The sequence below is a fragment of the Protopterus annectens genome, chromosome 12.part0 (assembly GCF_019279795.1).
Source record: "Protopterus annectens isolate FY-2018-M chromosome 12.part0, PAN1.0, whole genome shotgun sequence".
NCBI lineage: Eukaryota > Metazoa > Chordata > Ceratodontiformes > Protopteridae > Protopterus > Protopterus annectens.
The window spans coordinates 1,417,443,715-1,417,460,341 of record NC_056746.1 but is presented as its reverse complement, the minus strand read 5'-3'; positions in this window follow the sequence as shown (position 1 = coordinate 1,417,460,341).

The window sequence follows — 16,627 nt, the reverse complement described above, 5'->3', positions numbered from 1 at the left end:
TGGATTTTCCTCTTTTCTGCAACAGTTTCTTCCTTCTGTTGTGCAGTATGTTTATGGCAGGGGACCACCAGATTGGGTTCCATTTTTTGGAGGAGACCATCTTGGTTCTGTTTGGAATGGAATGATTCATGCACGAGTGGATGTGCTCGTACAGTGTCTTAGTGTAGGATTCAGCAGTCGAACTTTCAGTTCCTGTCTGCATGGGTGTGATGAAGTTTGTCACTTCTGACTTGAGTAGTATGAAGTTGGCTTTGGAGAAGTTTTTTTATGGAGGTTTCCCTACTGGGGGCTGGAGGTGGGATGTGGACATCAAGGGTGATTAGCTTATGGTCCAGCCTGACCAATGAGGGGGTGACTATTGGTGTGGAGCATTGATCTCCCATGTTGGTGATGACCAGGTTTAGGATATTTGAGCCTCTGGTGGGACTCTGGATTGGTTGGTTCAGGGCATTGGAATTTATGAATTCCAAGAACCATTGGGCAAAGGTGTTGGTACCAGAGTAGTTTTCCCAATTAATGGCAGGGTAGTTGAAATAACCCAGAATTAGGGTGTTTGGTTGTATCTTAATATTTTCTAGTATGTTTAGAAAGGTGTAGTGAGAATCTTGGGGCATGGTGGAGGATTTGTAGCAAGCTACAATTTGGATTGCAGTCTTACCTAGTGTTATTTGCACCTGTAGGATTTCAGATGCATTGTGTTTGGCAACTAGCCTGGAGGTGTGAATATCCTTGGTGAATATGGACACTCCTCCGCCTTTATTGCTTCAGTCCTGGTTTGTTGGCCGAAAAGTGTGGTAAGAGTTGTAGCCTGGTATTGCAGGGGTGCTCTCTGGAGTCTTGAACCAGGTCTCAGTTACTGCACAGATATCAATGTTCTCCATTTTTAGGAGTGCCTCGAGAGTGCATTTTGAGGTTTAGACTTCTAGCATTGAGTAGCATTACCTTCAGATTTTATATGCTTATATCTGTTACAGTGGTGGTTTTGTCCTTTGAGCTTTGCCTAAAAAAGGCATTTTAGGGGTGGCAAGAGCCTTAGCCAGTAACCTGAATCCCAGGGGTGACAGGTGCAGACCATCTCTGGCAACGCATCATGGTCTGTCATTCATGTCATCCCAGGTAGACAGATACTGGATCCCCTTTGAATGACACCAGAAACAGCAAATTGTTGAAGTTAATCATTTTGTCCTTATACTGTGGTATCATTCTGGGTGAAGGCAGGATGCTGCTCAGGGCTACGGTCATACCTGCCTGGGCCACATGATCCGAGAGCTCTTCCATGTCTCTTTTTATGTAGTCCAGGGAGGTATGGCTCAATTCATTCACTCCAACATGGACAATGACAGAGTCTTATTTGTACTTGTTATGGAGTGACTTGAGTGCATGCGCTATATGGTGGAGCCTGGCACCTGACAGTAATTTTCTCCTTGTTCAGCCTGGTGAGTGGGACATCGGTGCGCCTGACTATAGAATCACCTATGACTAAAGTGTTAGGTAAGTTGTCTTGCCTTAGCGGCTATTGTTTGATGGCACGCTGGTGTTTTGAGCTATGTGTTACTTTGGTTGTGATTGGTGTCTGTTTGAGTTTCAGCTTCGGAAGTCCTTGTTGCTTGGGCAGGTTAATGTTAAGGGCCTCCACATAAATGGGTTTAGTGTTACTATTTGTGGATGTTGGTGGCATGAGTTTTGAAGTGGCTATGTGTTGCTTGAGGTGTAGTGCAGGTGTTAACCTTTTCCTCTTGACTGTCTAGCACAATCTTGGCTGGAGAGAGCTTTGCTTCCAGTTTGGTTATGTAAGTGCATCTCTTACAGGTTGCACTGCTGAGCAGTAGGAGGAGAGGGTTGTCTGTGTACATGAGACAATTGCTGCATTGCCCCAGTATGCCCAGATTCACCAGGTGGACAGGAGAAATCACCGGAAGCTGACCCTTGGACATGCTTGGTTCGGTGTTTCTTCTGTAAAGCACAAGAGCTGTTTTCCCTTATTGGCAAGGTACTTTGCAATTATAGGCTGTTTAGTGCCTATGATTACTTTCACCTTATTAACAAGGACAATTGAGTGCTTGTATCAGTTTAAGGCTTTCTAGTGATTTCCCACAGGTTAGTTACAGGAAAGGTGGGAAACAAGCACAGATGTGGGCTTTTGAACCAGAAAGTTGAAAGAGATGAACAAACTGCCCAAATGGTCAATAAACTACAATTTTTGGGCCAAAACCCACTCCTCTTGTGGTAGACAGGCTACCTAGTACTTACCACTCCCACTGATAAGCTAGAAGGCTTCTCTTCAACACAGAAAGGCTCGGGAGACTCAGAAGCTTACAAACCGTTCTGGATACAGCAAATCTGTACCTGGACTAGACTAGTTACAGGAAAGGCAGGGAACAAGCGCAAACACTGGCTTTAAAACCAGAAAGTTGAGAGAGAAGGAAAAACAACTGCCCAAACAGCAAAAAGCATGTCAGGGTGTCACAGATCATATAGGAAAACTTAATATTACTATTAAGTAGTTGAGCTGCTGATAGTTTTGGATTGTGCAGAACTTAATGACAAGAAAAATAAAATCTTTTTTTTTCCCTCCTAGTTTGTATCAATAGTAGTCCTTTAAATTTGTGAAAAAAGTGTATAACGGAGTTAGAATGGCAAGTGATATGAGCCGATACCTAAATTTGATGCTACGTACTTGTTACTGCCCAAATTGTGAAAGATATCACCAGTTTATTACACTGGACAAAAAATAAATCTTACAGTAATGGTTCTGGTACACCAAAAAGATCAAGTAATGCAAGCAAATGTAATACTCAAAGACTCTCTACACAGTAAATGTGCTTAATACTGAACCCTATTATATCCTTGGAAGATCACATTGAAACAACTGAGCCCTGTGAGCCCTGTACAAGGCACATCAGTGATACAAATCAACTCATTTACTCTCCCATTACTTGACTAGCCCTAGCCAGAAATGTTCTAGTACCTAAGTTAGAATACCACCTCTTTATTACCACTCTGTATTCCACCTAGGACAAACACATCCTGCTAACAAAAGACTAAGTGAATGGCAGCCACTCTCATCCTAAGTATTCCTCTCCAAAAATTTGAAATGGTGCTAGTATTCTCCTTTACACTCTGTGCAGTTAACTGAACCACCAGACTGTTCCCTGAGAAATTTTGATAGGGTCATTGTACAACTTTACAATTTTGTAGGATACATGTACAGTTTCACTAGTGTGCTGCATTAAACTGGTTCTACCTGACAACTCCGATTATTTATTTCCTCTTTTGAGAGATGAATAATGTCTCCCCTGTTTTAATGTCAGTACATACTGTGGGTGGTCTTTACTTCTGCATTCATACTTGCTTAATACATTAAGTGGTATAACTGTTCTGTTTTTCTTTCTCGATTATTTTATCTTAGAATTTACTTCTTCCTTTTTCTACAATTTCAAAAGATCCTTACCACTTTCAAATTTAATTATTTGTAGTGTGTATTAAACTGAGTAATTTATTTCCTGGTTTGAGAATTTCTTTTATAGGCATTCTAGTTTTTAACCTGTCTTGCAGATCTGAAAAATGTTTTCATCATCTTTCGGCTGTTCCCATTAGGGGTCACCACAGCGGATCATCTGTTTCCATTTCTTCCTGTGCTCTGCATCATGCTCTTTCACACCAACCGCCTGCATGTCCTCTCTCTCCACATCCATAAACCTTATCTTAGGCCTTCCTCTTTTCCTCTTACCTGGCAGCTCCATCCTTAGCATCCTTTTCCCAATATACCCAGCATCCGTCCTCAGCACATGTCCAAAGCAACACAATCTCGCCTCTCTTGCTTTGTCTCCAAACTGTCCAACCTGAGCTGACCCTCTAATATACTGATTCCTAATCCTGTCCATCCTAGTCACACCCAGTGCAAATCTTAACATCTTTAACTCTGCCATATCCAGCTCTGACTCCCGCCTTTTTGTCCATGCCACCATCTCCAACCCATATATCATAGCTGGTCTCACTACCCTTTTGTAGACCTTCCCTTTCACTCTTACTGGTACCCATCTGTCACAAATCACTCCTGACACTCTTCTCCATGCATTTCACCATGCCTATACTCTCTTCTTCACCTCTCTTCCATACTCACCATTACTCTGAACTGTTGATCCCAAGTACTTAAACTCATCCACCTTTACCAACTCTACTCCCTGCATACTCACCATTCCTCTACCCTCCCTCTCATTTACACACACATATATTCTGTTTTAGCCCTGCTGACCTTCATTCCTCTCCTCTCTAAAGCATATCTCCACCTCTCCAGGGTCTTCTCAACCTGGTCCCTGCTCTCACTACATATCACAATGTCGTCTGCAAACATCATAGTCCATGGGGCCTCCTGTCTGATCTCATCTGTCAATCTGTCCATTACCACTGCAAGTAAGAAAGGGCTAAGAGCTAATCCTTGATGTAATCCCACCTCCACCTTAAACGTATCTGTCACTCCCACTGCAGTCCTCACCAATGTCACACTACCCTCGTACATATCCTGTACCACTCTTACATACTTCTCTGCCACTCCCAACTTCCTCATACAATATCACAACTCCTCTAGGCACCCTGTCATATGCTTTCTCTAAGTCCACAAAGACACAATGCAACTCCTTCTGACCTTCTCTGAATTTCTCCAACAACACTCTCAGAGCAAACATTGTATCTGTAGTGCTCTTTCCTGGCATGAAACCATACTGCTGATCACTAATCATCACCTCCCTTCTTAACCTAGCTTCCACTACTCTTTCCCATAACTTCAAGCTGTGACTGATCAATTTTATCCCTCTGTAGTTTCTGCAGCTCTGCACATCACCCTTATTCTTAAAGATAGGTACCAAAACACTTTTTCTCCAGTCTTCAGGCATCCTCTGACTTTCCAAAATGTCATTAAACAATCTGGTTAAAAATTCCACTGCCATTTCTCCTAAGCACCTCCATGCTTCCACTGGTATGTCATCTGGGCCAACAGCCTTTCCATTCCTCATCCTCTTCATAGCTGTCCTTACTTCCTCCTTGCTAATCTGTTTCACTTCCTGATTCACTATCCCCACATCATCCAACCTTCTCTCTCTCTCATTCTCTTCATTCATCAGCCCTTCAAAGTACACTTTCCATCTACTCAACACACACTCCTCACTTGTGAGTACATTTCCCTCACTGTCCTTTATCACCCTTACCTGCTGCACATCTTTCCCAGCTCTGTCCCTCTGTCTAGCCAATCAGTACAAGTCCTTTTCTCCCTCTTTAGTGTCCAATCTCTCATACAACTCTCCATATGCCTTATCCTTAGCCTTCGCCACCTCTCTCTTTGCCATGCGCCTCGTCTCCTTATACCCATGTCTACTTTCTTCATCTCTTTGACAATCCCACTTCTTCTTCGTCAGCCTCTTCCTCTGTATACTCTCCTGTACTTCCTCATTCCACCACCAGGTCTCCTTGTCCTCCTTCCTCTGTCCAGATGTCACACCAAGCACCTTTCTAGCAGTCTCCCTTACTAGCTCTGCTGTAGTTACTCAGCTGTTCAGTAACTTTTCACTGCCTCCCAGTGACTATCTTAACTCTTCCCTGAACTTCACCTCACAATCACCCTTTTTTTAACTTCCACCATTTAATCCTTGGCACTGCTTTCACACTCCTCCTCCTCTTCTTGATCACCAATGTCATCCTACAGACCACCACACTATGCTGCTTAACTACACTTTCCCCTGTCACCACTTTACAGTCTCCTATCTCCTTCAGACTGGCCCTCCTACGTAGGATATAATCCACTTGTGTGCATCTTCCTCCACTCTTGTACGTCACCCTATGCTCCTCCATCTTCTTAAAATACGTATTCACCACAGCCATGTCTATCCTTTTTGCAAAATCCACAATCATCTGACCTGTTGCCATTAACTGTACAGTACTTGGCTATACGCTATGTTCTAGAGCATTTAAAGCAAATCAGCTCAGAGTTTTTCCCCCAGCTAAAATAACAGACTTAAGTAAAGGTTTGTTATAAGCCCTTGCTGCATGCAAATGTTATTTTGGGGTTTGCATGTTTAACTAACAATAAATGTTCCACTAATGCAGCTAGCTGTTTAGAATATTTAAGTTTACTTTGGCATACCCACTTTCTTTAATCACTAGCCCATGCCATTTCAAACATGTTTACTGCCAACATGTATAAAATGTTATTTACATTGGTTATATGAGATTCCAGATGCAATGTTAACATATGCTTCATGTCAGCCATTTGTGACATTACTGGTCTGTCTTTGCTAAATGTCCAGTTACGTACCTTCAGAGACTGAGCTTCAAGTGAAGCTCCAGCCCTGCCAATGTTCCCTGTTACAGTTTTTGATAGTCGTGGACTTTTCCATCTTCTTAGTCCGTGTAGGCCTTCAGTGAGTCCTGATCAATGGTCCATCAAGTTTGGTGCCACTCGTCTCATGCTGTATATCCTTTGAAGTCCACCAAGTAGGCTTCCAATAGGGTTTCAGGTAGTACTTTCATTTTGCTCAGAACAGGAAGTTAAAGAGGCTTCATTGGAAAAAAAATAGTCAGCAAAGCAGTCACATTTCCTTTTGGTACTTTTTCAAAGTGTTACAGGGATCATTTCCTAGAACTTTGGGCACATGGTCTGTACAACACAAAATAACTTTTTCCTGCTACAAACATCTTTTGACTGGAGGAATCCTCACTAAGGCACATCATTTTAGCAACTACAGAAGTATTTTTTTTTTGCTAAAACTGTATCCCTGGGTTTAATATCATCTACACTAAGTGTACACTGTTCAGAGTGAACAGACAACATAAGCGTAACTTACACCTTCTTCCTTCTAATTTTAGTTTTCCCACTGAATTTCTTGCAGCTTTAAATACAGAGGGGAATTCATAAAGATTATCACAAAGTGTACACTTAGTGTAATCTTTCTGAGTGACTAGAAAGCACAAAAAATGTGGTAGGGATGTTCTTGAAAACAGATTGTGTAATTAATTAGAATTACCAGCTCATTTTACTAATTAATTAGAATTCGAATTAGCTGTCTGACATATCTAATTAATTAGAATTAGCAAATGTTAAAACTAATTAGGCCAATTAGAATTTTAATTAGCAACTTACTGCCCACTGTCTTAACGCAACTTGTCAATCCAAGTGTTCAACTTGAAAACAATGTAGTCAATGTCAAATCATAAAAGTTAAACAGTATCTCTAAGTACATGCTTAGCTAAATAATGAACTGCACAGTAAAACATATTTAAATCCATAAAATAGTAAAATCATCAAATAGTAATATTCATCAATTGGTCTGTTTTGCACTTGGCAATGACAGACAACTCCAGATGTATCACTAAGTCTACTTCGCCTAGCGGAAGCAATGTAACCAGCAGCACTGAAAACCCTTCAACATTTGCTGAAGTAGCAGGTTTACAGTGGTGCTTAAGATGGGGTCTATATTAGCAGAACAAAAACACTACTGAGCGAATCTCAGTTGAGTGAAACATAAAGAGCGAAAACCGCTAATATCGCAAGAATGAATGGAGATCGCCATAGGGAATTTGTCCCTTTACTTCGATGTAGTGCAATCTCAGAGTTGGTATATTTAAGTAGGGGGTGTGGGGGGTGCAGGGGGGATTGCCCCCCTGCATAAAACACTTAGTAACAGTTTACGTGTTTTACTTGTTTAGTTTATCAGATTCAAAATTAGTGGTTTTCGCTCTTTATGTGTTGCTCAACTGAGATTCGCTCAGTAGTGTTTTCGTTCTGCTAATATAGACCCCTTAAGATGTATAAGGTTGGAAATGATTCTTGGCATACAATGTCACTCTAGCGACTCCAAGCTGCTGCCTGGTGATGACAAATAAAATCCCATTTCTGATTCAGCACTGTTTGTTGGTGTGCTGCTGTTTTCCATCATGTAGGAAAACAGAATATCCGACTGTAAAGCTGATGGCTGTTGCTGTGGTACTGGTGCACATGCAACTGCTTCTTCTGCAGGTAATTGATGTTTATATGACTTAGTACTTGCATATCAGTCAGTAATGCTTGTCATGCTGTGTTGCTGTCACCTGGATCTTTTGTCCACCTTAAGTTTGAATTGTGGATCCACAGCTGTTGTGATCAGACAATGTGCCTGGTGAAACAGATAATCACATCTGTTGCTCAATGATGCCAAGAGACCAGACTTGAGTGATGCACAATGGTGTAGTTAAATATTCTCTGTGTTTTTCTTCAAGCCAACTATTATCAGTATAATCTGACTACTCGTCACAACAACTTCAGATTGTAGGCAAACAGTAGCCCCTTCAAATGGACTTGAGCTGCTCCATTTCTCATAGTACAGCAAAGTTATTTGCTGTGAGAGTAATTCTGGATGGCAGATTATTGCAAATGCACTGAAGGGTTCCTTCATGTTGTGATTCAAACTTAACAATTGCTAGATACATTGACAGTTTACTGTTCCATTGTGTACTGTTCGAAGATGGAACTCAGATCGATGCTTCTGCCTCCAACAACTCCATAGCTTGGCATGACTTATGAAGAGCTGACACAAAACTATCACATTTGATCAGGACATTGTTTATCTTTGGTGAGGCTTCAGCAAGTCTGGAATGAACTACCAACTGCAAAGTGTGTGCCATGCACACACAGCGCACAGTTACTGGACTGCAACCCTCTTCTTCAAGATGTTTCCAATCAACTAGAACATGCTCCACCTCTTCTTCTGCTTTCTTTTTATCACCTTCATCCTTTTCATCTGCATCTATTACATCAACAGGCTTTAGGAATGCCTTCACCATGTTGGTGGCATTATCTGTGACAATTACAACAACTAACGTCCAACTTGTGAATTGTTTCATAACAGACTGATGAATTACGAAAATGTTTTCTACCATATGTGAGCCCATAAACCTCTTCATGTTCACTAGTCTGGTTTCTGTCTTTTGGTTCTGTATGAATGACAGGCTTACTCCGAAGTAGCTATGCAAACGCTGACTGGGCCATGTATCAGCTTGGGCACAACACTACTGAAAATCGTTCATCATCTTGATTGTTTTTATCATCTGTCCACAGTGATTGTGAACTTGCATAATAAACTTTGTTCTTGTTGTAATATGATACGATGGTTGTACAACGGTCATTAGAAAATGAAATCCTTCTTTTTCAACCAGACTCAAAGGAAGCATATCTAGCACAACAAATTTGATGACCGCATCATCGACTCTGTCACTTGAAATGCTTTGTGACAACGGACAAGTACAGTCTATCCGTTTTAGAAGATTTTCACTGACAGATTTCAAATCAAATCATTACTAAATGTCACTTTATATGTTTAGCTCAAGCAGGTGTGTATAACTTCCACTCAACAATTTCCTTCCATATTAAAGCTTCTTGGATGTCTTTCAAACATCTTATTATATTGGGAACTCATAGCCTGGTTCCTTCCTTCAGATTTATGCTCCCTAGAAACTCCTTAACAAAATCCTTTTTCCACCCAATATTCTGGAAAACAGGAATCTAACATCTACCTGTTTCTTTGTCTAATATTCCCAAAAGGTGTCTGAGGCTTATCTGTCTGCTATCTGTCTATATTGTAATATGTTCAGGCAGTAATCACACCACAGTGCTAGTAAAATAGATAACTTTATTAAACCAAAAGTCAGGTAGACATTGCTAGAAATGGACCTGAAAAGATGGTGACAGATGGAAAATAAAGAATTTCTTTCAGTGGTATAAATTCTGTTGTAAAATAAGCCACTTCTGTGGTAACTTTGTAAAAGATGTTATTTTGAACAGTACCAAAAGTCCTAAATGCACCCCTTTTTGAACAATGTTAGGTAACAGATGGTTGTGGTAAAAGAAGTACATCAATTAACTCTGTGTCTCTCCTTGCCGGGACTTGCACTGACAAATAATTAACAATTCCTTTAAACCATGTCACTTGGAAAAGCAAACAAAAATCCCTGAGCACACACAATTTATCTTTGTAGCACATGCCCAGTCCACAATCACATATTAGGAGGTCAGATGATGATGGATAAACTAAGGTAAACATATTGCCCAGATTTTATTGGTCAGGCATAATGAATGAGTTAAAGAACTTGTGCTTCTTTTCAACGAAGGAAAGCTGCACCCCATTCTAGAAATAAAAGGTCCCTGAACACAGTGCTTGACATAAAAGTACTATTTGAACATATCCATATGGAGTTAGTGAAAACATTAATAAAACACAGCAATGGATACCAGTGCATACTGCTGATGGACATTGCTACCAAACTTCTCGAAGCAGTGCTGTTACACTAAGCTAATGCAAAGGCTACTGCCAAAGAACTGGTATCCCTAAAGAGGTGCTTCATAGCCAAGACCCTCCATCTATGTCAAGGTTACTGCTTCAGTTATATTATTGCTTTAAAATCCATCTATTAAAGACATCTATTTCCCATCCACAGACTGAGGGTTAGAAGAATGATTTAATAAAGCACTGAAAGCCATGTTAGGGAAAGTTGTTGATGCGTATCATAAACTCTAAGGTCACTTGTTTCCCTACTTACTGTCTGCAGTTAGGGGAGGGCCACAAGATTTTAACCATGTTTATGCCATTTGAACTTCTGTACTGCAGGCATCAATGGGGACTGCTTGACATTTCTAAGGAAACTTGGCAAGAGGAAAAGAAACGATACAAAAGTGTGATGGAACACTGTGCTAGTTTCCAAGCTGGATTAAAGCAAGTGATGTCTATAGTATGGGAGCACCTGCAGCAACACGTGTATAACAGAAAAATGTAACCCAGGAGCTGTGGAACCAGTAATAGTGCCTCCATGAAAAACACATTTCAGTCCAAGTGGCAGGGCCTTTTGTTCATGGTAATATGAAGAATAAGTGTGGTGGGTAGTAATCTTTTAAGTGTGTGCAGAGACGTGTGTTTATACTATTCTAACAGCACTTATCTAGGTGAAGTGAGATATTAGATATACTAATTGGAGAACCAATTGCATATCAGTAAGGTATTTATAGGATTATAGGCTGAAAACAGCAATCCAGGAAATCAGATGATTATCACAGTGCAGAATATGGGTTCTAGGGATTCTGGACCAGTTCATAGGCAAATACTAGACTAATTGCCCTTGTTGGGGCATTTTAAGCCTAGCCAATTCTGCTCAAAGATGAGAATCAAACTTTGTACTTTGTGCATATGAGGTGAGCACTTTATGCCAACCCCCAACCCAAGGGATATGAAAGCCCAAATCAGGATTATTGTAGATGTAGCCTGAGACAAGATTTTGATTCATCTGAAGGATGACTGCAGCAGGGCCTGCAGACATGCATGACTTTGTTAGGCAACCTACTACTGATAAGGCTGTATTGGGTAGGAGTATGAGTGGTGGAGCCACCTACATGAACTCTAAACCTAGCTGTAAGGTACTTTATATCTTGTAAATAGTCTGCAAATGCTGATCAAAGTTGAGTTGGCTGTTTTATTTTTGTTTGAAACAAGCCTACATTTTTATTCATCTTTTCCTCCAGAGTATGGTAAGGAAGTTACACTTGTATAGAATGTGGCCAGGGACTTGACAAAGGTTAAATGTGTAGATTTTTTTGTATAAATGACAAAATATTTTCAAAACATATCAACACAAAAACACATTTAAATGCAATAGTCAGCCCACTTTTATTCCCATTACATCCAGCATTTTAATATAGTGCTTGTCCACATATATGCACAATTTACAATGCCAGTTGCAATGTGATGAATAAACTTTACATTTCTACTGACCTGCATGTCCATCCACACCATAATTTGACATTATCTTTCATTTCCCATACCATCCTTCTTACACATTTCATGCTTTATTATTCCATTTCCTCACATGGTAAACTTCAGGTAAGCTATATTGGGTCTAGTCCATGTTGCATTCTACTCTCATATGTGATCTACCAGTCTTAGCATACCACCACTAGTGCAGTCTCAGATGCTTCATTTCCTGTTTCCTACATACTTGACCATTCTAACAATCTCTTGAGCTTCCCCTTTACATTTCCTACTTAACCGTTGACCATGTCCCTTCCATAATGTTTACATTCATAGAAACTCCCCCAATTTGGTGTATAACTCCAAACCCTCTCCCTTGCAACCCTCTCACTTCCTCAGCCAGCAGCTGGATTTCTTGTCTTTCACCTCCAGTCTAATACTTCTCCTTATGTACTCCAAACTGGTGCAATTCATTTTGGTTTGGTATCTTCTTCTCCATTAGTTTCTCCCATACCTGTCTTGCCCCTTCCACACTGGTACAGCTTCCCTACATGTCCTTTATATGGCTAGCTGATATTGTCTCCAACAGAGAGAAGAGGCATTAAAAATATGCACTGATACAGGGTGGAGTGATCCCACAGGCTGAGAGATGAGTAGTGTTGACATATTGTGTATTACAAAGTGGGTTGTGTGCCTTTAAGTATATTGTAAATGGACGTGTGTCGTTGTATTCTCATAGCACATAGCTAGGAAATTAATGTATTAAGTAAGGCAATAGGAAGACTGATGATTTTTCTGGGTTATGTTTACCCGTTACTGCTGACTATCAAATCCCCTTGACCAGACAGTGACTATTTTTTCCCCTACACTGGGGAGTTCACCTGCAACTGAGGTGTGATCTGGCTGGTGGTGGTGGTGCGGAGGGGCATTGTTCAGACAATTATAGCGATGCTTTGTGCTCTTGCTGTCATGCTGACAGTGAGGGAATTTTGAATGGCCTACCTTTACCCCTGGGCAGTGGAATGTGTGAACCACATCACTGCAGTGACTTACAATGTCCTTCACTTGTGACAGCACGTTACACTACAGTTGCTTCAAAGGCTACATCTCATTGGTGACTTGTTAAGTCTAACAACAATCTCCAGGCTCTTCTATACATTTCCTCCATTCTGCATTTTTTTAATCCATCTTTGCCTCGCATGTATTTTAAGGAGTTTAGATTTGCACATATATTTATAAATATACATATATGTGGCTGTACTCCTAAATGACTAAACACCTTAACACTGACACAAAATAATTAAAAAAAAAAACTGATGTTCAACCAAGCATGTTCCAAGACATGATTTTGAGGCATGCAGGCATTAAATAACAAAACAATGTTTTTTTTTTTTTTTTTTGCAAGGGGTGAATCGCCTTGTAATTATATATTCTAATTTAGAGATCATACAATACCTTGAAAAGGGCATATTCCCCAACTCCAATATTAAAGTGATCTCACACAACTGTCAGTCAGCTGTTTTGTCAACCAAATTCTGCTGACGAAACAGCTGTTGACCATAGTGACAGTTGATATAAGTATATACAGTATGTATGCATTTTGCTATACCTTATAGGTTCATGGGTTAGTATTAGGTTAACTGCCCTTGTGGGCAATTTTAAGCCTAGCCAGTTATCCAGTTTGAGAATTAAACTCTGTACCTTCTGTCTGTAAAGTAAAATCCTTAACCATTATGCCAACCCCCAACCTCCCCCCCGAATGATGGATGATTATGTAATGAAGATGATGAAATCATTGATAACCTCCTATTATATTTTTGATAGGTGTAGTTGCTCTGAGGGGGCATTTTAAGTTTAGACAATAATCTGAGATCAGAATCAAACACTGTTCTTTGTGGTGAAGATCTTAACCATTATGCCAACCCCCAACCTCCCCCCCAAATGATGGATGATTATGTAATTAAGATGATGAAATCATTGATAACCTCCTATTATATTTTTGATAGGTGTAGTTGCTCTGAGGGGGCATTTTAAGTTTAGACAATAATCTGAGGTCAGAATCAAACACTGTTCTTTGTGGTGAAGATCTTAACCATTATTCCAACCTCTTCCCCCGAAATAGTAGGATATCAGTCTGCAGATTATTACAAACCTAGTTAATAACCAAAGGTTAGAAGCAAACCCTGTATCATGTATCTGTGAGGTAAAGACTTACATGATTATCCTAACTCCTCCTCCCTTAAAATCAAACCCTGTACCTTTTTTTTCTTTCTGAGGTAAACAAGTTAACCATTATACCATCCCCTGAACTTATGAGAGGAGTGAGAGCAAAGCTATTTCTTGTTGCTCCCCCTAAAGTTAATTTGACCAAAAAAAAATCCCTTCTTCTCCAGTTTCATTGGCTGTTGTCAGAAAGTATTAAATTACTTTTTTTTTATGAAGTCAATCCCCTTCAGCTATTTAAATACATTTGCCTTCCCTTTGTATTACATAGACCCAGTACCAAGCCCCACTCATTTTTTTTTTTTTAATTTGGTGGCTTGTAAGTTGCCTTGCATTACAATACATTTATCTTTGGAAGCTCCTCCTGGTCTCATCTCATCTATTAACACTAGAGAACACTAGATCAAACTTGGATTGCTGAAGTCTTACCATAAATGTGCCATAGCAGTAGATGTTTAAATGATCACTGCTGCAGTAGCCTTAGCTATATGAGTTGTTTCCTAAACAGGATATAGCAGCCGACCAGCTTCCAAAGATTCAGGGTACCTTTTACGTACCCAAGCTATCAGTCATTTCAAGCTGAGCTAACTAAAATGACAGGTTTGTGCCCTTCAGAGTTTTCATGCCAACAGAGAGAGAGAGAGAGAGAGAGAGAGAGAGGCTAAACCCTGAAAGGACAATGTTAGGATTAACAAAAATAAATAAATAAATGTACACACTCTGGCATGTATGGCACACAGTTTTGCTATGATGGAATGTAGGATGCATGCAGCATGAGATTGTGCTGTGAAACTGTATCGCAGGCTAACATGGCTAGACTGCAAAGGGGAGTATGACTTGGTTCCCCCTTGCTTGTTGATGTACCACACGATATTGTTTGTAACAACTTGAAGAGGTCCCTGAGACCAAAGATAATTTAGAGAATGTGGTTATGTTTGTCTTTGATGTCCCACACACTTTGCACTTTTATCTCTCCTGAAACTGCTCTCCATGCAAAGTCCAAGGCATTTGTGGTGGCTGACTGCTTTCGAACAGGGAGCGAGAAGAAGAGATCCAGATTTGAGAATACTTGTGTCACCAGCTAGTGATTTCTCTTCCAACAATCCGCAGCACTGGGATTTGAAAAGGCAAAGGATGTTGGTGCCGGGACCAAAGAGACTTCAGATACCATTGTATCTTTTTCATGTGGAGTCTTACCAAGGATTTTATGAAAGTCATAGAAACCATGAGACACAAAATCCTGAAATATTCCTTCACAGTGACTGAAGTCTGAGTGGAAAACCATAGAAATAGATGTAGATACAGATATTTTTGCCCTGTGGAAGAAAAGCTCTTTTAATTGAGGTGTCTAGCTGACACTCCAGGAACACAATTCTGTGTGAAGGAGTTAAAAAAAGACTCTTGAATGTTCTCTTGGAATCCTAGTTTGTGTAAGAGATCTCTCACCCAAGTGAGAGATTCCTGACACTTCGACAAAGACTATGCAAAGATAAGCAAGTAATCTAAATATGGAAAAAAATGTGGATACCCTGTAGCCTGCAAAGTACTATAACTAGAGTTAGACTCTTTGTGGATACTGTTGGTACAGTGGATAGTCCAAAGATTAAGGGAGAGAACTGATAATGACATCCAGACACAGACAACCTTAAGAAATGCCTGAAGTCTGTATAAATAGGAATATAATGGTAAGCATCTTATGAATGCAGTGTTACCAGGAAACTTGAATGAAGAAGAAGTGTTAACAGGTTGTAAAGTGACATCATTTTTAATTTGGGCACTGTCACAAACATGTTTAAGAAAGAAAGATTCAGAACTGGTCTCCAAGGATTTTCTATTTTTGGCATTAAAACATCTTTGGGAATGAGGAAGTGGCTCTATCACACCCTGGGACAGCATGTGATGAAGGACAGGTGGAAATGAGAGTCTGGTCTGGTGAATGAAGGATTACCCCCTGGAAAGGAGGAATTTGCCATCTGTAACCTTAATGAATGGTCTTCAAGACTCATTTGTCTGAAACTGACTGTTGCCAAAGAGAAAAGTGTAGATTCAGACTTTTTGGAAAGTAATTGGGGCTGCCAGGGTGTTTTTTTTTTGAGGGGGGGGGCAAGGTTCCTCAAATAGTCATTCTGATTTGTTGGACTGTTCTTGCTTTAGGGAGGTTCCAGAATTCTTTTTGTAACCAACCCCTTGCCATTCCTTCTTAAATATCCATTTACCTGCATTTTATTGAATCTGTTTTGTTTTTTTTTTTTTGCCAAAATTGGATGATGTATCAGAGAATCCCTTAGAACATTTGGAAAAGGGTGGCTGAAAGATCTTGGAGGAACAAAAACTAAATCTGTATCCAAAGGAGAATTTAAAATCTCATTTTTAACATCATCTGAAGGGATCTGAAAATGCAGACAAGCAAGCTTCCTCAAAACAGTACCAGTAGACATAGCCCTGTAAGAAGTATCAAGTCATGCTCACTGTAAACAATGAGCAGTCATGATAGAAGTAACAAAATTATTTAAAGCAGATTTTCCTCACAAAAAAAATGCAGACAAAGCATTCCTCATACCTTCACAATATGAACAGACTTTAACATATGAGCCTAACAATGCAAAATTCTGTAAGTCAATGTTGCAGATGACTTCACATTC